This window comes from Schistocerca nitens, chromosome 5 (assembly GCF_023898315.1).
Source record: "Schistocerca nitens isolate TAMUIC-IGC-003100 chromosome 5, iqSchNite1.1, whole genome shotgun sequence".
NCBI lineage: Eukaryota > Metazoa > Arthropoda > Insecta > Orthoptera > Acrididae > Schistocerca > Schistocerca nitens.
In genome coordinates this window covers 439088431-439114528 of record NC_064618.1, presented here as the reverse complement: position 1 = coordinate 439114528, position 26098 = coordinate 439088431, and positions in this window count along the sequence as shown.

Genomic DNA, 26098 nt, shown 5'->3' with positions numbered 1-26098 from the left:
AGTCAGAAAAAAGGTGACAAACAAAAGCTGAACGAGACGAAAATGAGCAATGAGAGCGTGCAGTGACTTTGGAAGTAAAATTTTGTCAACCGATCGGACTAAAAACCTCCAGAGGTTTTAGTTTTACGCAAAATCAATAAGCGGTTCGAAATCATCTAGCCAGTCAGTCAGTGATCATAATGGCTCAGAAATAAAAAATGACAGAGAAGACCGAAATACTGAATCCGGTCTTCTGAAATTTTCATCGCGGAAGCTCGTAACATGGTCCGTCATTTCAATCATCGTCCGAATTTGGAAATGGAAGATATTGAGATAACTGATCGAGGAACAGAAAAACAACTTCAATCACTTTCTAGCGGAAAGGCATCAGGGCCACAGGAGACACCCCTAAATTCTACAGAGATTGCGCGAAAGAACTCGCTCCCCTTCTAGCAGCAGTTTATTTTAGGTCGTTGGAGCAACAAAGTGACTGGAAAAAAGCTCAGGTCATTCCCGCTTTCAAGAAGAGCCGTAGGAGTACAGGCCTAATCGTGGGCGTCGATCTTTCGTAGAATTATGAAACATATTTTATGCTCAGGTATTATGACCTTTTTGGAGAACGAAAATCTCCTCTATAGAGGTCAACACGGATTTCGCAAACAGGTATCTTGCGAAACTCAGCTCACTCTGTTCTACCGTGAGAGGCACAGAGCTCTGTAACATCGGCGCTCTGGTTGATGCTGTTTCTCGACTTCAGGAAGTTGTTTGACACTGCCCCGCGCTGCTGTTTACTGAAAAACAAACAAACAAAAATAAACATACGAGCTCACCGAGTATACGGAACAAAATCGACACATATAATTTCGAGAGTACTCCAAGGAAGTGTTATAGGAATTTTACTGTTAACAATGTATATAAATGACCTAGTAAAATGTGCCGGAAGCTCTTTTCGCTGATGATGCGGTTGTCTATAAGAAGATAGCAACGCCAGAAGATAGTAACGATTTGCAGAAGCAATACGGAGAGTTGATGAACGTTGCAGGGACTGGCAGTTGACCCTGAACGTAAAGAAATGTAACATACTGCGCAAGCGCAAGAGAAGAAATCGAATACTGTACAACTACACTACTGATGACAAATTGCTGGAAACCGTAACTACAGTAAAATATCTAAGAGTAACAATCCAGAGCGATCTTCAGTGGATTAGCCACATGAAACGAATAGCGAGAAAGCCAATGCCAGTTAGGTTCATAGGAAGAATCTTCATGAAAGGTAACTCGTCCATTATTCTAACGATTCTGGAGTACTGTACATCACTGTGCGGCCTTACCAGAGAGAGAGAGAGAGAGAGAGAGAGAGAGAGAGAGTAGATCCAACGAAGAGCGGCGCATGTCGTCACGTGAGCATTACAAATATGCTCAACAAACATCAGTGGCAGATGCTACAATAGGTGTTGTAAATGACGAAGGGGTTTACTACTGAAATTTCGAGTAATCATTTTCCGAGAAGAGTCGACCAACATATTACTTACTCCTACATGTTGTTGTTGTTGTGGTCTTCAGTCCTGAGATTGGTTTGATGCAGCTCTCCATGCTACTCTTCCTGTGCAAGCTTCTTCATCTCCCAGTACCTACTGCATCCTACATCCTTCTGAATCTGTTTAGTGTATTCATCTCTTGGTCTCACTCTTCGATTTTTACCCTCCACGCTGCCCTCCAATACTAAATTGGTGATCCTCGATGTCTCAGAACATGTCCTACCAACCGATCCCTTCTTCTAGTCAAGTTGTGCCACAAGCTCCTCTTCTTCCCAATTCCATTCAGCACATCCTCATTAGTTATGTGATCTACCCATCTAATCTTCAGCATTCTTCTGTAGCACCACATTTCGAAAGATTCTATTCTCTTTTTGTCTAAACTATTTATCGTCCACGTTTCACTTCCATACATGGCTACACTCCATACAAATACTTTCAGAAACGACTTCCTGACATTTAAATCTATACTCGATGTTAACGAATTTTTCTTCTTCAGAAACGCTTTCCTTGCCATTGCCAGTCTACATTTTATATCCTCTCTACTTCGACCATCATCAGTTATTTTGCTCCCCAAATAGCAAAACTCCTTTATTTCTTTAAGTGTCTCATTTCCTAATCTAATTCCCTCAGCATCACCCGACTTAATTCGACTACATTCCATTATCCTCGTTTTGCTTTTGTTGATGTTCATCCTATGCCCTCCTTTCAAGATACTGTCTATTCCGTTCAACTGCTCCTCCCAGTCCTTAGCTGTCTCTGACAGAATTACAATGTCATCGGTGAAAAAGTTTTTATTGCTTCTCCATGGATTTTAATACCTACTCCGAACTTCTTTTGTTTCTTTTACTGCTTGTTCAATATACTGATTGAATAACATCGGGGATAGGCTACAACGCTGTCTCACTCCCTTCCCAACCACTGCTTCCCTTTCATACCCCTCGACTCTTATAACTGCCATCTGCTTTCTGTACAAATTGTAAATAGCCTTTCGCTCCCTGCATTTTACCCCTGCCACCTTCAAAATTTGAAAGAGAGTATTCCAATCAACATTGTCAAAAGCTTTCTCTAAGTCTACAAATGCTAGAAACCTAGGTATGCCTTTCCTTAATCTTTCTTCTAAGATAAGTCGTAGGATCAGTATTGCCTCACGTATTCCAACATTTCTACGGAATCCAAACTGATCTTCTCCGAGGTTGGCTTCTATCAGTTTTTCCATTCGTCTGTAAAGAATTCGGTAATTTTCACATCTGTCAACACCTGCTTTCTTTGGGATTGGAATTATTATATTTTTTTTGAAGTCTGAGGGTATTTCACCTGTCTCATACATCTTGCTCACCAGATGGTAGAGTTTTGTCAGGACTGGCTCTCCCAACGCTGTCAGTAGTTCTAATGGAATGTTGTCTATTCCGGGGGCCTTGTTTCGACTGAGGTCTTTCAGTGCTCTGTCAAACTCTTCACGCAGTATCATATCTCCCATTTCATCTTCATCTACATCCTCTTCCATTTCCATAATATTGTCCACAAGTACATCGCCTCTGTATAGACCCTCTATATACTCCTTCCACCTTTCTGCTTTCCCTTCTTTGCTTAGAACTGGGTTTCCATCAAAGCTCTTGATATTGATGCAAGTGGTTCTCCTTTCTCCAAAGGTCTCTTTAATTTTCCTGTAGGCAGTATCTATCATACCCTTAGTGAGATAAACCTCTACATCCTTACATTTGTCCTCTAGCCATCCCTGCTTAGCCATTTTGCACTTCCTGTCGATCTCATTTTTGTGACGTTTGTATTCCTTTTTGCCTGCTTCATTTACTGCATTTTTATATTTTCTCCTTTCATCAATTAAATTCAATATTTCTTCTGTTACCCAAGGGTTTCTACTAGTCCTTGTATTTTTACGTATTTGATCCTCTGCTGCCTTCACTATTTCATCCCTCAACGCTACCCATTATGCTTCTACTGTATTTCTTTCCCCCGTTCCTGTCAATTGTTCCCTTATGCTCTCCCTGAAACCCTGTACAACCTCTGGTTCTTTCAGTTTATCCAGGTCCCATCTCCTTAAATTCCCACCTTTTTGCAGTTTCTTCAGTTTTAATCTACAGTTCATAACCAATAGATTGTGGTCAGAGTCCACATCTTCCCCTGGAAATGTCTTACAATTTAAAACCTGGTGCCTAAATCTCTGCCTTACCATTATATAATCTATCTGATATCTTCTAGAATCTCCAGGGTTCTTCCATGTATAGAACCTTCTTTCATGATTCTTGAACCTAGTGTTAGCTATGATTAAGTTATGCTCTGCGCAAAATTCTACCAGGCGGGTTCCTCTTTCATTTCTTAGCCCCAATCCATATTCACCTACTATGTTTCCTTCTCTCGCCCTTTTCCTACTCTCGAATTCCAGTCACCCATGACTATCAAATTTTCGTCTCCCTTCTATTCTATTCTATTCTATTCTATTCTATTCTATTCCTACATACATCTCACTAAATGACCACAGTGAGAATTTGAAACTAGAGTTAATGGAGAGGCTTACCGACAACCATTCTCCCACGCACCATTTGCGAATGAAACTGGGAAGGGGGTATGAGTTAGCGATACTAGAAGTATCCTCCACAGCACACCGTTAGATGATGTAGACGTAGAACTCACGAAAACTGAATTGTGGTTTCATAATGCCAAAGGGGGAATGACAGGATTACAGAATAAGTCAGTAAACAGAAACAATTAAGTTACATAGTGACAGGGAACTTGAAGAAGCAGGTAGTTAAAGGAAATTCCTGTAGACTGTAGTAAAATACTGATGGTAGTACAGTAAAAGATATTAAAGTATTTTCCTCATGCAGTAGATGTGAGTTAGCAGAGTTCTCCTTTCAAACAGGAATGGTTTTTATTTGCAACATCACACCTCTAACGAACTTACGCTCCAAGAAAAGAGACAGATTCTCACTCTGCTATTAGTACTCGGAAGCTTTCGTTTGCACAGGATATAATGATGTCAAGAACAAAAAGACGAAACGTTGTCACCAAAAATCTCGAAAGATCTCGACCGATTCATTTAAAATTTTTACACGGTACTGGAGAAACTCGATTATTTGGATCTCAGTTGTAATACGGATTCGTGATTATCCCCACTGCAACCGCGAGCAGTTATCTGTGCAGTGTGGTCGGTGCACGCATGGACATGCCGCGCTGGCAATACCCGCGCGATCTCTGCCCCACGTCTTTGATTATTGTTTGAGTTAGACAGTTGCCAACCGCTACGCCGCTGCGCCGTGTTGCGTCTGTGCTTAAAAATGTCAAAGCACAAGAGAGTGGTGTTATCGGTTAAATATGAAATAAACATTACTGATTTATTTAAAAAATAAGGAACTGTTCATAAGTCACCTGACAAGTATGTTGAAGGTACTTCAACTGATTATAACAATTTATAACAGAATAACCGTTTGACATAATAAGTTACAACTGATGCCGCTACATAGGTTAGTGTCACTAGTTGTTGTGACCAGTAGACGGCGCTAGTGCTCCACAACACCGACGCAGACTGTTAGGTCACGTTAGTTGCTGGCGAAATGGCGTCGAAGCATGAGAAAGCGCAATGTGTGCTTTAGTTTCATGAAACGAAATCGCCCATCAGTGTTCAGTGGAAATTTCGGGGTTCTTATGGACGCAGCCCTCCTTACATAAAATCAATAAAGCGGTGAAATGCAAAGTTTAACGAGACAGGCAGCGTTGAAGATCGTGGCAGACCACGTTTGAGTATGCAACGGTTGATCGTGTTCGGCAATCGTTTCAACGGAGTCCGTCAAAATCAACTCGTCAAACATCACGTGAACTTCAAATACCGCAAGTAAGTGTGGTGAAGATTATTCATGAAAGGCTTAGGCTGCATGCTTACAAAGTGCAAATCTTGCAGGCCTAGCAACCGAACGATTTACTAACACGTGCTGAATTTGCAACTGAGATTCTCAACAGGATTGATGGCGCTAACTATTACTTAAATTGCATATGCTTTACCGATGAATCCACCTTTCATGTCAGTGGAATGGTAAATGGGCATAATGCCCGTATATGAGGTTCAGAGTCTCCACATGCTACTGTACAGTTACAGCGAGACAGCGAAAAAGTGAATGTTTGGTGCGGCCTACTACATAACAAGGATTTTGGACTGTTTTTCTTCGCAGAAAAATCCGTTACCGCTAACATATACTTAGACGTTTTGCAACAGTTCATTGCCCTACAGTTAGAAAAATATCAACTATCAACCATGGATAATGTTAAAGCACGATGGAGCAGCCCCCCCCCTTCCCCCTGTCGCCACTGGGCTTTGATAGTGCCTAATTTCCTGGATGAAACGTTTCCGGATAGGTTGATCGGAAGGAACGGTCCAACACCCTGTCCACCCCGCTCTCCAGACATTACGCCCCTTGACTTTTTCTTCTGGGACTGTATCAAGGTCGGAGTCTTCGTCACACCAGTTGCTGGCGTCGACGAACTGAAGGCTAGGATACAAGCTCCTCTGGGTACTGTGACAGAACACATGTAACGAAACACCTGACGGGAACTGGAATACTGCCTCGACATTCTCTGAGCTACCAAGGGAGCACACGTTGAGGTTTACTAACGTAAGTGGTGTTAAAAAAACTAGTAACACTAACCTACGTAACAGCATCAAAAGTAAATTATTATGTCAAACGGTTATTCTGTAATAAATTGTTATTATCAGAGCAGGACTACTAATAAGCGATAGTTGGAAGAACACCGATTCAGTTTTGAAGCACACCTGCAAAATTGAATTTTGAAGTACACTGAAAACTTTATAACGAAACAGAAGTAAACATAGGAAACTGATGAGGAAACCGAAAAACGAACTTTCGGAAGAAGCTTTGTAGTATTGGTTTTTACAAAAGCGATGAACTGCACAACGACATCTAGCCCTTTTCTGTGAAAAGACATTGCAATTACACTACTGGCCATTAAAATTGCTACACCACGGAAATGACGTGCTAGAGACACGAAATTTAACCGACAGGAAGACTATGCTGTGATATGCAAATGATTAGCTTTTCAGAGCATTCACACTAGGTTGGCGCCGGTGGCGACACCTAAACGTGCTGACATGAGGAAAGTTTCCAATCGATTTCTGGTACACAAACAGCAGTTGACCAGCGTTGCCTGGTGAAACGTTGTTGTGATGCCTCGTGTAACGAGGAGAAACGCGTACCATCACGTTTCCGACTTTGATAAAGGTCGGATTGTAGCCCATCGCGATTGCGGTTTATCGTATCGAGAAATTGCTGCTCGCGTTGGTCGAGATCCAATGACTGTTAGCAGAATAAGGAATCGGTGAGTTCAGGAGGGTAATACGGAACGCCGTGCTGGATCCCAACGGCCTCGTATCACTAGCAGTCGAGATGACAGGCATCTTATCCGCATGGCTGTAAGGGATCGTGGAGCCACGTCTCAATCCCTGAGTCAAAAGATGGGGACGTTTGAAGGACAACAACCATCTGCACGAACAGTTCGACGACATTTGCAGCTGCGTGGACTATCAGCTCGGAGACCATGGCTGCGGTTACCCTTAACGCTGCATCACAGACAGGAGCGCCTGCGATGGTGTACTGGGTGCAGCATCATGATGGTCGCATCCGTGTTTGGCGACATCGCGGTGAACGCACATTGGAAGCGTGTATTCGTCATCACCATACTGGCGTATCACCCGCCGTGATGGTATGGGGTGCCATTGGTTACACGTCTCGGTCACCTCTTGTTCGCAATGACGACACTTTGAACAGTGGACGTTACATTTCAGATGTGTTACGACCCGTGGCTCTAGTCTTCATTCGATCCCTGCGAAACCCTACATTTCAGCAGGATAATGCACGACAGCATGTTGCAGGTCCTGTACGGGCCTTTCTGGATACAGAAAATGTTCGACTGCTGCCCTGGCCAACACATTCTCCAGATTTCTCACCAATTGAAAACGTCTGGTCAATGGTGGCCGAGCAACTGGCTCGTCACAATATGCCAGTCACTACTCTTGATGAACCGTGATATCGTGTTGAAGCTGCATGGGCAGCTGTACCTGTACACGCCATTCAAGCTCTGTTTGACTCAATGCCCAGGCGTATCAAGGCCGTTATTACGGCCAGAGGTGGTTGTTCTGGCTACTGATTTCTCAGGATCTATGCACCCAAATTGCGTGAAAATGTAATCACATGTCAGTTCTGGTATAATATATTTGTCCAATGAATACCCGTTTATCATCTGCATTTCTTCTTGGTGTAGCAATTTGAATGGCCAGTAGTGTAAATTAAAAAAATGGGTGGCGATGCATCGTCTGTGTCAAGTAACGGATAATTGTACAGATTTAAATCTCATTAGGTAATTCGCGAATTGCAAATATAAGGTGAAGAAATGTCAGCTGATGTAGATGCAGCAAATTCTTATAAGATGTTTTAAAAGAGAATTGTACGAAAATAACTGTGACTTGGACTTTGCCTATGGCACTGATGAAATCGGATTAAAGTGGAAATCATTATAGTCAAAATCATTAGCTCGTATGGATACGACTATCTTTTAGGTACATTGATATGTGGTTATCTTTCTAGGATTAATACATAATGTTACGGTACGTATTTATTGAAAACGAGGAAAAAAATTTCAAACTTTTAAAATCAAGAAAAATCAATTTTTTGTTAAGAGATTAGAGACACACTCTCACATATACGCATCCTTTTTCTTAAAATTACTAAAACAGTGTAACCTAAATTATGAAGTGCCTGACAAAAATCTTTTAGGACATCCACTGTAGTTTAATTTTGTTTAAAATATTTGGCAATTGTCATTTGACGTAAATAACTTTTTTCCTCATTGCTGCTACATCACGAATCCATTTTAATTGTAGTAAACGCACGGTGTCACATTCTGGTTGTTTTTCAGACCATTTGAAAGCTGTTTCCATTGCTTGAAAAGCTTCCACGTGAGATGATCCTGCAACGTATTCTACTGTTTCATCTTCTTGCATTACCTACTGTTCGTTTACCGCGCGGGGTGCGGGCGGGTATGCACGGACTGGAGACTGTAGAGATACTTGCTCGCGGGGTGACAATCCAGATAATTGCGATTCCATGTAACTGAAGTCATCATAATCGAGCGTTGACTGTATTAGTTTTCGCAAACGCTACCAGGACCCTTAAAATGCTTTTACTCCTCATCGGAAAATCCAAATACCCCAGATGCTTAAAAAGTATAAACGTTACCTTAATTTATAAAAAGAATTCGTCAACCCATTCTTCGTTTGAATTTTTAGAGAGAGAAAATGGAATGTTTACAGTAAATCCTTGATATAATCAATGGATCAAAGTGTTCATAAAAAGTGAAAAAGACTTAATAGGAAACAGCTTCTACGTAACTGTTATTTCTTGAAAAAGGTAACACAGAAGTCGTTTTGTCATTTTTCGAGCAAATGGGCTTAAAGGAATGTTGTTCGATGGTTGTAGATGCGTGGGATTTGACTGAAAGGAAGGATTTGGACGAAGTTTGGAATAAAGCACTATAACGGTAGCATGAAAATTCAATAGCCGGATGATTATGTTTTGGTGGATATAAATAAGCTAATGACAAATACAAAAATGTGCCGGCAGTGTGGTGCCGATGGTATGAAAAAGTGACTCGCTTGTAACAGTAATGATCAAGGTTTTCAGATAATGTCGGATGACGAAATTGTTGAAAACATACTGCAGACAAAGAAGATGAAACAGAAGAAAACTTAGACGCAGAAAAGATACCAGTCCATCTTATGCGGAAGTATTTCGGGCCCTGTAGGCATCTTTCAGATGATTCCAAAAACTGTGTGATACCGTGAGTTTACTACAATTAAAACGAATTCGTGATGTAGAGAAAAATCGTTTATCTCAGATTATAATTACCAGATATTTTATAAAAAAATTAAACTGCAGTGGCTATCCTCTGTGACTTTTGCAAGGTATTTCGTTATTAACGTTCCAGTATTACAGTAATTTTAAGAAAATATGCACGTACGAAAAATGCGTCGCTAATCTCTTAACAGACATTGATTTTTGTTGACTTTAATACGTTTAATTTGTTTTTATTCTATTGAATAAATACCTAACATCACGTATTTATCCTGGAAAGATAACTATATGACAATGTACCTAAAAGATAGCATGCGCAGGCAAAGAAGGTTATCTTTTTAGAGTCAACAACACAAAAATCGGCTTTCTTCATACTTTCAGTTACCCCGTTTTTACTTTATTCGAGTGACTTACGATAACTATTAGTTCGGTTAATCCAGTCTCCACCCACACACTAATGAACGTTCGGACGGACAAAGGCTATAATTTTTTAATATGTATAATGTATAAATGTATGTCTAATACACAAATATGCGCTGTTCTCAAAAATTTCGAAAAGTTCTTGATCAACTGTTTTAAAATTATTATGCGACTGCCTAATTAGTATTTAGAAGGACATTGGCTATACAATTTTAATATTTTTTAAATAATAGTGTACACGTTTTCTGTTAGAACAGACTATGATAAATAAAATGCTGAGCTGACCTCTGCTGTAAAAATGTGCAGTTCAGTTTTCTTTTTTGCACTCAAAATTAATAACAGCAGGGCATTAAAACCATTAGACCAATAACATTTTTTATTTTGTTTTCTTCGTCGTAGTCAGTTTTCACTGAAAACAAAAAAAAAATATATGTTTGTAGCAACGATTAGAAAGTGACTTTTATAACAACAATAAACATGTTCAGTATCAGAGATGGTGAGGGGAAAGGATGAGATGGATTGAGAGAGCGGATAGAAGGAGATTAGGACTTATATCCAGTTCCCATACATGTTCAGCAGTTGCGAATCTTTGCCGGTTTCTCTAGAACACGTATTACAAAAGCTGATCCGTAATTTGAGCAATAACGTTTTTTCGTGAATTATGTGTTATAATCTGTTGGTGATGCTCGTATGAACGGGTTTCACGAATTACCTCTCTTAATCATTCGTATGGATTATCATTCACTGAAATAATTCATGGTAGTGATTGTATAAAAACCGACCTAAAACAGCGGCAACACGTGAATGTTGCAAGTAAAAGTATATACTACATATCGGATTTTTTTCTGCTTTTTTTCCTTTTTCCGAGCTTCATTATCGACTCCTTCTTTCGTGGAGTGCAGATTGAGTCTCGTTTCAGTAAGGGCCAACTACACGCACATTGACGGTCATTTCATTTCACAGTATTTTCGACGAGGTCTTCAGTCCGAAAATTGTTTTGTGCAACTCTCCATGCTAATTTAGCCTGTGAAAGCCATTTCATCTCCGTACAACCACTGCAACGTACACCCTTCTGAACTGCCAATTTTTCCTTTTTTTTTTTTTTGGGTGAGTCATCAGTCTTTTGAGTTGTTTCGGCCCGCCATGCATTCCTCTTCTGTACGAACCTCTTCATCTCAGATTAGCATTTGCAAAAACTATGTCCTCCATTGCCTGCTGCATATATTCCAATCTCTGATCATATAAAGTTGATCATCGGCAAAGCAGATGCCAGACTGAGATTCTTTGGAAGAATGTTAAGGAAATGCAATCCGAAAACAAAGGAAGTAGGTTACAGCACACTTGTTTGCCCACTGCTTGAATATTGCTCACGAATGTGGGATCCGCACCAGATAGGGTTGATAGAAGAGATAGAGAAGATCCAACGGAGATCTGCGCGCTTTGTTACACGATGATTTAGTAATCGTGAAAGCGTTACGGAGATGATAAACTCTAGTGGAAGACTCTGCAGGAGAGACGCTCAGTAGCTCGGTACAGCTTTTGTTGAAGTTTCGAGAACATACCTTCACCGAGCAGTCAAGCAGTATATTGTTCCCTCCTACGTATATCTCGCGAAAAGACCATGAGGATAAAATCAGAGAGATTAGAGGCCACACAGAGGCACACCAGAAATCTTTCTTTCCACGAACAATACGAGAGTGGAATAGAAGGGAGAACCGATAGAGGTACTCAAAGTATCCTCCGCCACGCACCGTCAGGTGCTTGCGGAGTATGGATGTAGATGTAGATGTCTACCTCTACGAATCCTCTAGTATCTAGGAAGTTATTCCGTACTGTCTTAACACATGTCCTACCATCCTGTCCCGTCTTCTTGGCAGTCTTTTCCATATATTCCTTTCCTGGCCGTTTCTCCGCAATACCTCCTCATTACTTGCCTTATCAGTCCATCTAATTTTCAACATTCATCTGCAGCAGGACATCTCAAATGCTTCGATTCTCTTCTTCTCTAGGTCTCCCACAGCCCACGTTTCACGACCATACAATGCTGTGCTTCAAATGTACATTCTCAGAAATTTCTTCCTCAAATTAAGACCTATGTTTGATAGTAGTAGACTCCTATTCATCAAGAATTCCGTTTTTGCCAATGCTAGTCTGCTTTTAATGTCTTCCTTGCTCTGTCCGTCATGGATTATTTTCCTGTCTAGGTAGCAGAATTACTTAACTTCATTTATTTCGTGATTCACAGCTGTTCTAATTTCTGTTATTTCTCATTACTTTCGTCTTTCTACGATTTATTCTCACTCCGAATTCTCTACTCGTAAGACTTCATTCCATTCAGCAGATCTTGTAATTCTTCTTCACTTTCACTGAAGATAGCAATGGCATCCGCTAATATTATCATTGATGTGCTTTCAACTTAAATTTTAATTCCACTATCGCACCTGTAATGTTTCCTCCGTTGGGCAGCAATGATCAAGTAAGAAAGTGATCAAGTTAAATGACTCTTCTCAATAGCATGCAATGCATAAATGGTTTGCCTTCTGAAGAACACGTCACAGAAGCGATAGAACGGTTTGGATTTTCATCCAGACATCTGAAAATATTATCTCACTGAGTATTAAAGTGAATTCCTGTAAGAAAAATGAAATCGCTATCGCTTACTGATTGGTGAGGGTATCAGGCCGTGGGTGCTGATGAACGTACTATTGTCCGACAAACAGATTGATAATTTCCAACATTAATAATGGTAGCAAAACTGAATCACACTAGGTATTTAAAGATGCAAGTTCTATTTGGAATACAATGATCAACCAGCGATCGGTCTGATTACTTTCTGACACACCCTTTCTAAAACAGAGAATACATAGCACAGAAACATATATGAGGAGTCTATAGGCGACTACCTTAACGACTGACACTTTTGATAAACTTCTACCGTTTAACAACTGACACACAATTTTTTATGTATCGATACCTTGCCTTTCTATTGTTATTGAATCGCCTATTTTCTTTCTATCTTATGTTTGAATGGATGTACATTTTATTATAACAGTGTGGATAAATACAAAAACTGGCGCATTACTCTGTTTCTTACACGTGATTGCTACCTGAATGCTGGAAGTTACCGTTCCACATGACCTCACTTACAGGGTTCAGTGAAGGGTAACTGATAGAACGGGTCTTGCACAGTTGATATTACGTTTACTTTTTGTTATGCGCCTTCTTTAGAAATTGACTAGTTGTCACGTTCGAGCATATTTTTATTCTGTCTTAAGTCTTCCAAAGCTCTTTTAAATTCTGATTCCAATACAGGATGCCCTATCTCTTCTACATCGACTCCTGTTTCTTCTTCTATCACGTTATCAAACAATTCCTTCAAGGCCTTCAACGTACTTCTTCCAGCTATTCGTTCTCTTTTGTGAATTTAACACTGGAAAACCCATTGCACTCTTAATGTTACAAGCCTTGCTTTTAATTTCACCGAAGGTTGACTTTTCTTTATGCTGAGTGAGTCCTACCGACGATCATTGTTTTTTACATTTCTTCAAATTTTTCATGAAGGAATTTCACCTTTGATTCCCTACGCTTCCTATTTCATTTTCCTTAAGTGACTTGTACTTCTCTCTTCCTGAATTTCCCTCAATATTTTGTTCTTCCTTCTTTCATAAGTCAACTAAAGTATTTCTTCAGTTTAAAGTCAGTTTCTTCGTAACTACCCTCTTTGTAACTATGTTTTTCTTTCCAACTTCTTTGATTGCCATTTTTAGAGATGTCCGTGCCTCTTCAACTGTACTGCCTACTGAGCTATTACTTATCGCAGTATCTAAAGCCTCGGAGAAGCTCAAGCATATCTCTTCATTCCTTAGTACTTCGTATCCCACTTCTTTGCACATTGATTCTTCCTGACTAGTCTCTTATACTTCAGTCTACTCTCCATCACTACTAAATTGTGATCTAGTCTATATACGCTCCTGGGTGTACGTTAAAAGCCAGTATCTGATTTCGGAATCTCTGTTTCACCATGATGTAATCTCACTGAAATCTTCCCGTATCTCCTGGGCTTTTCGAAGTATACGTTCTCCTCTTGTGATTCTTGAACAGAGTATTCGCTATTACCATATGAAATTTATTGCAGAACTCAATAGGTCTTTCTTCTCTCTGTTTCCTGTTGCCAAGCCCATATTTCACGGTAACCCTTCCTTCTACTCCTTTCCCTACAACTGCATTCCAATCCCCTATGACCATTAGATTTCCATCTCCATTTATGTACTGAATTACCTGTTCAATATCCTCATACACTTGCTCTATCTCTTCATCTTCGGCTTTCGACGTCGGCATGTGTACCTGAATTGTCGTTGTCGGTGTTGGTTTGCTGTAGATTCTGATGAGAGGAACCCTATCAATGAATTCTTCACTGTAACTCCCTCGCTGCCGTTCCTTTCTGTTCATAACGATCGTACTCTCGTTATACCATTTTCATATATTCTAGCTTCCCTACCACGTCCAAACTTCTGAAATTCCGCGCCCCGACTCGTAGAATGGTATCCTTTCGTTGGTTATTCGATCTTTTTCTGACGGTAATCTCCCCCTTTTCAGTCCCCTCCGGGAGATCCGAATGGGGGACTACTCTGGAATCTTCTGCTAATGGAGAGATCATCAGGACATATTTTTTTCTATTTCAGGCCCCATGTCCTGTGGATACATATCATGTGTCTTTACTGCAGTGGTTTCCATTGCCCTCCTCGTTCTCGCACCGTTGATCATTGCTGATTCTTCCACCTTTAGGGGTAGTTTCCCGCCCCAAGGGCAAGTGCGTGCCTGAACCTCAGTAAGCTCTTCCTCCCTCTTTGACTAGGCCTGTGGCTGAATCAGTGTGATTTCGTATACCAGAAACCTTCGGTCGCCGTTGCTGGTGATTTTTATTCAAACTCTAAATGGAGGCGGGGTGCGAACCTGAGACCGACGACGTTTTGACTAATAATCAAATACACTTCAGCGTCACTGAAATCAGCGAGAAGATCGTGGATGGCAGAGACCAAGGGGTGGCAAGGAAAACCCATAGTGATAGCTTGAAGGCCACTCACTGAGTCCTTACATAACAAAACCTGGGTGAGTGAAGACTGTTTAATAAAGCAACCATCTCTTGCCTGCCACATGTATGGAGTTTACTGCAGAACTGATGGCCATCTATTGGGCCCTCTGCCCAGTTGATGGCCATCGATTCTGCAGTAAACACCCCACTTATGACAGGCAAGAGATGGTGTTCCATGCCAACAGAAGATGTGTATATCGCACATAATTAACGGATTTAGAGCCATCAGTGTAAAAAAAATGGCATCCTGAAACTCCTGTAAGAGTGTTCAGAGCAAACTACGGAGCACCATTTGAACGATTGAGGCTTTCAGACCTGGAAGAGATCCATCAAAATCCGAGACCAAGAGGACAACGAAGGGAGATGGAAGGCACGGCACAGAGAAGCGAGGCAGAGCCCAATTGGTAAATCCAGATGGGGGTGGTTAGCTGTTGGACGACAACCCAAAGCCACAAAAAGAATTGATTAGGAGAGATGAGTAGGGGAAGAGTGAATAGTGATGGCATAGGAAATCAGAACTGTGACCATTGAATCGAAAGGGAAGGATCCTGCGTCAACCAGAAGACTATCGATAGGGATTGTGCAAAAGGCCCATGCGGCTAAATGGATACCACGATGGTGAATCAGACCAAGAGGAGCAGCATGGAAGGGGAAGATATAAAATTGCAACCATAGTCCAAACGAGATAAAACTAATGCCCAGTAAAGGTGGAGAAAGATTCAATGATCTGTACCTGAAGAGGTTTGGGTAAGACTTAAGGGAGATAACTGAAAAATGTGTCGGAGTGTCCACATGGAAGTGCACGGGATGGCACCCTGAAGCTGTTGTTCTGCAGAATCCACCGAGTGGGAGCTAGCCCAAATACAGAGCAGGGGTAACCGGGTAATCAACGGTCTGGCAGAGGCCACAACTCCATTAATAGCGATGAGAGAAAGAAGGACGCTTGTTTCAGAGTCCTGTCGAACATAATTTACTTCATTTTCCTGGGTCCATCGAGAGCTGAGAATATTGCCGAACTGGACTCTGAACGACTGCTAGGGCAAGAACTGGCAAATAGAAATGTTCGTTGGAGGTTTCCACCTGACAAGAATTAAAATATACGTGGAAGCTTCTGCCAGTTGTTTCCAGAGGAGGAAGGCAGCTGTACAGGAGGTTGACGCCGATGCCATTGCAAAATCGGTCGCAATGCTTTCTGTGAGAAGTGATGGATCTGTACAAAGGCCACCTGGAAGGGAAAGGCCCGGAATGGAAGATTGCCGCTGACAACCTTGGAGGGTGCAGTGTGTAGCCTAAAACTATGACAGAGAGACAGAAGAATCTAGATAGGAGACAAAGCATTCCCAACACTCCTGCTTGCTCTGTTTGATTAAGTAACGGACTTAAGCGCAAAGACGTTTAAAGGTAATAAGACCGGCGGGGGACAGGTGCCGCTTAAGATGTTTCAAGGCGCGACGACGATCACAGATAGCAGTGGCAATAGCTGTGCTCCACCACAGAACTGGCCCGCAGTGAAGAGGGCCTCTCAAGTGGGCAACAGCAATGCCAGCAGCGCGGATTATCTTATCGGATAGATCAGAGGACAACTTCACCAATACTACTTGACAAAGAAGGTGTAAACACTACCTTGGTGGTATATAGAGGCCAATCAGCACTATGGAAAGCCCAACAGGGTAACCTGGTCATTGGGAGGTAGGAAGTGAACGAGAGAATCAACAGAAAGTGGGCACTGTCATAGAGCTCACCATATGGCGACCAGTGTAAGGAAGGAAGAACGGACAGGGAAGAGAGCGAAAGATCAACAGCAGAGAAAATTCCATATGCAGCTAAAATGAGTAGGGAACCATCATTAAGAAGGTACAGGTTGTGGTCCATAAGAAATTATTCAACGAACAGTGGCTCCAGCTCTAACCACTATGGGACTTAACATCTGAGGTCATCAGTCCCCTAGACTTAGAACTACGTAGACCTAACTAACCTAAGGACATCATACACATCCATGCCCGAGGCAGGATTCGAACTTGTGACGGTAGCAGCCACGTGGTTCCAGACTGAAGGGCCTGGAACCGTTCAGTCACAGCGGCCGGCTCAATGAAGAGTCCCTAACTAGACGATAAAGCACTGACACACAGCTGGTGATGGGAGTTAAAATCCCCCAGAAGGAAGATAGGGGAGAGTTGCTGAAGGGGAGGCAGATAGGGCACCAGATTTATGTCGCCAGTTAGGGCAGCAGATTTAGGTGGCTTGTCGGGAGGGAGATAGAGACTGCAAACTGTGACTGCTGAGTCCAAGTGGACACTGACAGCAAATGCTTGCAATGTGCTATGAAGTGGGTCCAATGTACAAACAAAATCTGTATGGACAAAAGTGCAAATGCCACCGAAAACCCTCAAAGGGCCGACCCAGTTCCGACAGAAAGCACGGAACCTACGAAGAGTCGGTGTGTGAGACTCAGAAAAGTGAGATTCCTCGAGAACGACACAAGCAAATGAGTAAAAGCAATAAGGGATTGCAAGTGTGGGAGGTGACAGCAGTATCTATTACAGTTCCACTGAATAAGCATGGAGTGGGTATCCAAATGGGAGGCAAAGAGGCTGGAGCCAATCACACCACTGGGTCACCATTTGGCACTAACGAGAACGGGGTGACGTTCATATGTAAGAGGTCAGACTCAGGTTGTGAGGGGGAGATGGTACCTCTGGAGACATTGGGTTGGGGGCAGGGTGCTTGTCCTGAGACGTATTTCTTCTTCTTCTCTTTCATAGCCTGTGGAGGGCAGGACATGGAAGGAGAGCAGGCTTCAGCAAGATCTGGAACCGAAAGAAAGCAGATGGCCTTGAGCTCACAGTGTGTGCTGTGACTGTGCTGTGGTAGCGGGCCTCTAGCCTAGAAGGCTCCTAGGAGGGAGCCAAAGAAAGGGGACATTTATTCAGGTGGGGAGGGGGTGCAGAACCTAGACCAGAGGTTGTGAGAACTGCAGGGGAGGGAGAGAGGGATGAGTCTGGGATAAGGAAGAGGGAGAAGGGGGGAAATGATATAACAGAGACAAAAGTAGAAATCATCAACACAGGATGAAGTTGGTCATATTTCTGACGAGACTCAGTGCAAGATAAATGGCCAAGGGACTTATACTCTTGTATCTTTTTTTCTTTCTCATAAGCCAGGCAATCTGTTGAGCATGGAGAGTAACGGTTGTGAAAATTAACACAGATGGGTAGCGGAATGCACGGGCTCCTCTCACGAAGTGGGTGCCCACATTCACCAAATAAATGGTCCACTGTACATCAGGAAGACGTGTGCTCGAAATGCAACCACCAGAATCACCTCATGGCTGGCGGGCCTTACAGTTTCACATCACACTGATATTGGGGGGGTATCTACCTCAAAAGGCAGAATAAATACGCCATTATTGGTGCAATTGTCCTTACGACTTTTCTGCACACTTCAAACAATATGAATGCCCTGTCACTCCAGATTGGCCTGGAGTTCATCATCAGTCTGAAGGATGAGTTCCCTATGGAAAGTTAGTCCCTGAACCATATTCAAAGATGGGTGAAGTGTAATGCACACCTGATCTTTGCCAAGATGAAGCAAGAAGGACTCCAGATTGGGTGGCAGAAGAGATTTGCATCAACAGGGAGCGTGACCGCATCTTACTGGTCTTCGATATTCTCCACAAAAAATAACGGCTTTATGGCGGTTAATGTGTCACCAACCATCCTAGTACAGACCAGGTAACGGGGAAAGTGTTTCACACCAAGCCAGCGAGCCTGACCCTCCTCCCAGGGTATTGCTAGGGAAGGGAAAGCCACAAAGTCATAAGAAGCAGCATTCAATGATCCGTTACCATCCAAAGAGACGGCCATATAGAAAAGGAATGATTTTTGGAGCTTGATACGTTTCACATGCAATGTATACAACCTAATACCACCCACTCTTACTAGGAACTCTCCCCATGATCGCCATACAGCCACAGCAAGCAGAGAGGGCCATCTGGCATGGCAGCTGTTGCCAGGGTTTCCGATGCTCCACAATGATATGCAGCCACTCCTAGGCATATATGGGGAGACAACAGCTCATGCATCAGAAGTGTGATCCCTGTGTTGTCAGGGGGGGGGGGGCGCCTGAAGTGTACATAAGAGCCCCACCACTTGGAATGGCTTCATGTGCTGGTGACCTAGCGGAGCAGAGAGGGGGGCCATGGTGGGAAGGGAGTGGGGAGGAAGAGGGGAGAATAATCTACGCCGTAGACGCTATGGAGAGAGTTCTTTCCCAACGGCTCACATTACGCAGAGAAAATTTAGAAATGGAGGTCAAACCCCATAGGGGGACCAAAAATGCCAAAAATGAAGGATTAAAAAGAAAAGGCAAGAGGAACAAAACCGCAAAGGATACAGGAATACAGGTGGGTAGCCAGGTCGAACACCCAGAGATGGTAAGGAGGAGGCAGTGGGGTAGGAGTATAGACTGGGAGGGAGGGGTATGGGGAAGGAAATATAGCCTGGGAAGGAAGAATGGGTTGCAAATGGCTCGAGGACCCAAGTGTGCCACTCACGACTTCATGAAAGAACTGTGAGCCCCATGGACAGGTGTGTAAGTGAACGTGATAATTATTAAAATTTCTAATAATATGCACGATTGTGCTTCTGAACACATTCTCTGTGTACATGTGAGAGTACGACTGTCACAGCAACTATTTTGAGATATGCTAAAATTAAAGAATGTAAAGCTTTTACTTAAAGTATATGCCACTTTAACACTCCTGCATTCTTGTGCCATCTGTCGAACCAGTTTTTACACTCTCAACAACTCTAACATCACTGGCGTAGGGGCTAGCTACATATTCACTGCTGGTGAATATTGTTCTACACATACTATTTTTAACTGCATAGCAGAGATTATCTAACTAAGGAACAACCCTCACCACACTCAGGAAGACTCGGTATTCCAGAGGGAGGGGGGAGGTCACTATAATTCAGAAACATAGTTCAGTATAATTTCGTCCACTATAGAAGCTGGATAACCTCCAAGAACTGACGTCTTAATATAATGTTTGAAATATAAGTTTTACTTGTTTTCTGATTCATAAAACTGTAATTCTAATTAAAATGAATAAAGTTAGCTATAAAGTAACTATTTTAAAACGAAATAATGAACTAATTTTGAAAGAAAAATAAACTTTTTGTTTTAAAATCTTTAATAATTCCTCAGCTATGGTAAACTTTTAATGTCGAATTTTAGTAAAACTGGACATGAAATTTATAAGTTCGTTCACTATTTTGGAGCAGCTGTCGTATGGAAGTGGACAAGTATTTCCATTAGATAAGCAAAGTGGGGTAAATGTTGATTACAGTTTTTGCACCACAAGGTATACTTGCAAATCTTTTAAGACATGACTGTTCTACAGCTACTCTTCTTTGTCTATTTGGTCACAGGTAATTTAATAGCTAAAGCGTCATTTTCAACTATTCATGCTCGTTGAAACTCTAAGTGATCACTGTATAGTCTCGTATATACTGGAGTCGGATCACATCTAAGATGTGTTTCCTTACTAGTAAGACTATCTTAAGAGCCGGTCGATTATACCACTGAACACTGATATATATTTACTTATTTGAAGTAGTATACGTACACACCTGCTACTTTGAAACTAATGCATACTTACCTTTTAAGTGTGTATGATAACTATTCTATTACTCTACAATTTCATTTCTAACTATTTAGAAAGTGATTGATTACATGTCAATTGTACTGAACCACATAACAAAGAAAAGAAAAGGTCATCTTAGCCATCCATACAGAGGTGGTACAAGACGAACCAACAATCAGTTCACAAAAATTCTTAGGATCTAGACATTTATATACGATGGGCTTTCAATAAGTAACGCAATACATTTTTTCTCTCGCACAATTTCAGATGAAAAAAATGCTGAATTTTTCGTGGAACATCGTGGAATATTCCCTCCTCAGTCCCTAAGTGTCATGAAGTTCCGTAACGTATCGAAGCTACGCATAGCCTTCAAAATGGCGTCTTCAACGGAGGTGCGTTCCAAGCAGAGAGCTGTCATTGAGCATTTTTTGGCAGAAATCCTGAGTATCGCAGGTATTCAGAGGCGTTTGCAGAATGTCTACGGAGACCTGGTAATGAAAAAAAAAGCACGATGAGTCGTCGGGCGAGGCGTCTGTCATCGTCGCAACAAGGTCGCACAAATCTGTCTGATACCACACGTGCCGGCCGGCCGCACACAGCTGTGACTCCTGCAGTGCTGGGACGTGCGGACACTCTCATTCGAGGTGATCGACGGATCACAATAACAAACCTCGCTGTCCAACTGGGCCTCTCTCTTGGTAGTGCTGACATCTACCAGTGGGGATTCTCAAAGGTGTGCGCTCGCTGGGTTCGTCGCCACCTAACAGAAAGCCATCTGTGCGGAATTGCTTGTGCGTTACGGGGCAGGCAGTGACAATTTTTTGTCTCAGATCGTCACAGGTTACGAGGCATAGATTCATCACTTCGAACCGGAAACGAAATGGCAATTCGTGGAGTGGTGTCACATCACCTTTCCTCTGAAGAAAAAGTTGAAAATCGCACCCTCAGCCGGTGAAGTCATGGCGACGATCTTCTGGGACTCTGAAGGGGTAATTCTATTTACTGCCCTCCCTCGTGGCGCAACGGTCAACTCTGAAGTGTATTGCGCTGTCCTCAGGAAACTGAAGAAGCGACTTCAGTCTGTACGTCGCCAAAAACATGCAAACGAACTACTCCATCTCCACGACAACGCAAGGCCCCACACAAGTCCGCGCACTTCACCCACCCTACAGTCCTAATCTCGCACCTTCCGACTTCTTCCTGTTTGGCCGAATGAAGGATGCACTCCCAAAGAGGCAATACGCAGATGATGAGGAGATTGTCGATGCAAGCAAGACGTCGACCAGTAGCGAGATTCCATGCGGGGATACAGACCCTCCCAGTAACGTGGCGTTAAGGCTGTCGCATTGAACGGAGATTATGTTGAGAGATAGTGTTTGTAGCCGAAAGAGTGGGAAATAATATGGTGTATTGTAATCTCGAATAAAACCAACATGCATTCAGAAAAAAGTGCTGCATTTCTTATCGAACACCCCTTGTAAAATCACGCTAGCTAATATCCTAATTTATCAATATACTATTTACTAATTACTAAGACTGATCTATTGCTAACTGCACTGTACTTCAAAATAGACTGACGAGCAAAAAATTATGACTACTGCCAGACTGAATGCCGCCTAGTGGCGTAGCTGGCTGTTAATGCAGTAAAGAAAGTAACTTACGTGAGCGGAAGAGAAACGAATGGACAGTCCATGAAATGTATTCACAGTTGTGAATACGAACAACCATCAGCTGATAAGGGAGTGACTACAGTAAAAATTTGTGCCGGACTGGATCTAGAACCGGGATTTCTCGCCTACAGAGCTCTGGCTGTCCACATACGTTGTAAGGGGTTCACCACCCTGCTGGAGCAAATGTAATCTCGATGTATTGCTCACTTGCTAGAAAGACAATTCACAGGCGCTGCCTGAGACATAAAATATCTTCGCCCCGGTCAAAATAGAGCTGCAATAGAGTCGCAAATCAGAGCAGTCTCTGCCGCAGTTGCAGACGCTCGCTGCTACGGTGTAGTTATAGTCTGTCGCTGGTACAGCGCAGTTTATAGTTAGTAGTTGCTAAAGTCACAGCGCAGAAAAAAATTGTAAAATTTTATTGTATGGAACTGAATAATAATTGTGATCAGCCGCAGAACTAAATGATACCATGGAATGAGATGATGATGAACAAATGAATAATTGTTAATATAATGAAAAACCATCATTGTAATTACGTCAACCATCAATTTTAAGGTAAATTTAATTATTTTTATTGGCATGCGCGTAGTTAAGTCACTTGTCTGAGATGTTAATATGAAATTGTTTCAATCTTTTCTTTTGTGATTCGTCAGCACCAGTTCACACAGATTTGTAATATATTCAATTTCGCCATGTAATGGATTGTAGATCTTCATCAATAACGTAACAAATTTTCAGAATATAATTGTTTTTACCAGTCAACTATAAAAGTATAATTTTCTCTTAAGTCATTGCCACTCCCGATCCAGTCATTTATCTAAAATAAAATATTCCAGAATTTTCGTCAGATCATAGTCATGTGTTTTTTAGTAATCAGACGACCAGCTGCGCAGCTGTGTCATTAAGTAAAGTGTTTTTCTCGTAATTCAGATCTCAGACAAATGTTATCCAGTATTAGTAGATAGGCCAGCATTGCAGTAAGCTGTGCCATTTACGAGCATATATATAGGCAGCGTTATCCGGCGACACCATCACGAGGTAAGAAGTTTTCAGTTCATTTCTCACGGACAGATTCAGACCGATTTCACATGGCCATGGCGTAGCGCTGCTTACGTCAAAATTTATCAATTTTTCATGAATTAAGATATATTAGTTTTCATATGTCAGAATTTAATTATCCAAATTTAACTATTGTTATTTTTTATTTTCTGTTCGGGAAGGTTACACATTTCTAAATATTTTTTTTTATTTATGCAGGAATGTTACAGCGTCTCATAACCAGACCCAAATTTCCATCTGTCGTCATTCCTGCGTCATAATCTGTATTCGATACACGTTATGTAATTCCCTTACGGGGGAGGACATTTCAATTGAAAGTTGCTACCTGTGTTGTTAAGATGAACAATGCAATATTGCTTCAGCCATGCATGCCCTACTACGACTATACACGTTGACCTGCCGAGGTCGTTCATCCAGCAAGCTAATCTTAGAACATCTTTTGCAGATTGGCACCTCAGAAGAACAGGTCGTCGACTAGTGCTTATTTTCTGCACTGACCTGGTAAATCTAGATTTTATCACAAATAACAGTTTCAGAAACACGTCTAGATCGCTTTCGTGAAGTACGATCAGAATTTCATTGCACAATTCCACTGTAGATACAATTTTGTTCAGTAGTCAATGAATGAGGCACCTATCCAGATGTAACCTTCCTTATTGGAAAATAGTTGTTTATGTCACTGACTATTGATACAGCCGGTTGCTCAGTTTGTACAGTAACTTCCATGTTCTTAAATCTCTGTTGTTTCCGTAAACCATTTTCAACTCAACTCCAGAGTACGGTACCTCATTGTAATCGTTGGATGACAGCTGCTCTCCTAGTTCTGCAGCGCAGTTATACGTCTTCACAATTATAAAAAACCGCAGGAAGATGTACTGCAGGAAACACAAAATTTCGAGATAGCCCGTTAAAAGTAAGTCATTCAAATTCGCTTAGTCTATTTCCCGGTTCCAACAACGTCTAACGTAGTTATTTATTCTATGATTGAGAAGAACTGTGTAAGGTGAAATGACATGTCTAATGTCGCAGTTTTTAGCACAAAAATACACGCTTTTACACAGTTTTCAATTTGACAACATAATAACAGTTGAGAGATTAAAACTGTGTGCCCGACCGAGACTCGAACTCGGGACCTTTGCCTTTCGCGGGCAAGTGCTCTACCAATCAGCGCACACTCCGCTGCAGAGTGAAAATCTCATTCTGGAAACATCCCCCAGGCTGTGGCTAAGCCATGTCTCCGCAATATCCTTTCTTTCAGGAGTGCTAGTTCTGCATGGTACGCCGGAGAGCTTCTGTAAAGTTTGGAAGGTAGGAGACGAGATACTGGCAGAAGTAAAGCTGTGAGGGCCGGGCGTGAGTCGTGCTTCGGTAGCTCAGTTGGTAGAGCACTTGCCCGCGAAAGGCAAAGGTCCCGAGTTCGAGTCTCGGTCGGGCACACAGTTTTAATCTGCCAGGAAGTTTCATATCAGCGCACACTCCGCTGCAGAGTGAAAATCTCATTCTATAATAACAGTTGTCAGGATAACGCATCTCGCCAACATCAAAAAGTGAAATAATCCTGCACAGAACAGTATTAAATATTAACTCTCAGATAGAATATTAATCCTAAACACAACAATATTAAAGTTTAATGAGGAGTTTCTTTACAAGTTGTTCCTACACATATGTTATGATGCTGGTCAGTACTACGAAAATCGTCAGATTCCGGTTCAAAGTTCAATACTATTTAGGATGACAATCAAGTCTACTGTGGATGATTAGTTATGTGATAAATTGAGCGAAAGACTACCCAAGGCTGCTTGAGTTTACAGTGGACGCAAGCTAGTGAACCAACAAAGTTTATGCGTCTGCACACAGTATTTACCTTAAGTTGCGACGAGCTGCCGTCTGCTAGGCCGCTCTCTTCCGCTGAAATTCCTATAAAACTAATCAGACTTTTGCTGAACTTTCCAGCAGAAACTTTCCCTGTGTGTTTCTCGTTATGCGAGAAAACATGTACTCAGCCCTAGTCTTTGTTGGTGGCGATATACACGCGCATGGTTGGAGCAGCGTGCATATTATAGTGCCCTCTCAGTTCCCACAAGAACAATTAACTAATTGGCTGGTTTGTTTCTCCACAGTTGGAGCTAAACGATGCTACAGCTGATTTCTAGCTGGATTTCAGACGCTGTGAACACAGTGTTCACACAAATTTCTTCTATGATCGTACAGAGCGTTAAGCGCTCCATTCTGCACTTGATGCCACTTCAGAGAAGAGTCCCTAAAAATTTCTCTCTTGTCCTACCCATGGCCAAACTGCCTCCCAACCTGGGTTCATTCATTCTTCACGTCACAGCCTTCTTTGACCATAGGAGCGTTCCTCTTATTTTGTGGAAACTCTCTCTACGAACCGCAATGTCCCTTCTATTAAACTGCATCGAAACTTCAATATTTTGCTCCTTCCTAGTGCGTTTCCGCCAATCGGACGTTTTGTGTCCCTTCTAGACGTCTTAAGTACATTGACCTTCACGTGTGTTGCACTCACTGGACGCATGATCGAAATGCATCACTGGTTTTTGCTTGTATCGCTTTGGAATTCCGAAATACAGCTTTCTAAAGCTTTTTCTCAGTCCCTCTGCAGATGTGCCACTACACGCGTTTCTCCCGCCTGAATCACCCGGTCAGGTCGTTGACTTTCCACCTGCCACCCCTTTAAGTGGTTTCCGTGGTAACCCTTGCGGCGTGCCTTCGCTTCTGCCCTTGTCCCTCTTGCTTTCCAACTAAAACGACTCTCTCTGCTTGTTCCACCTTCCGCTCAAAGACATGCATTATATAGGA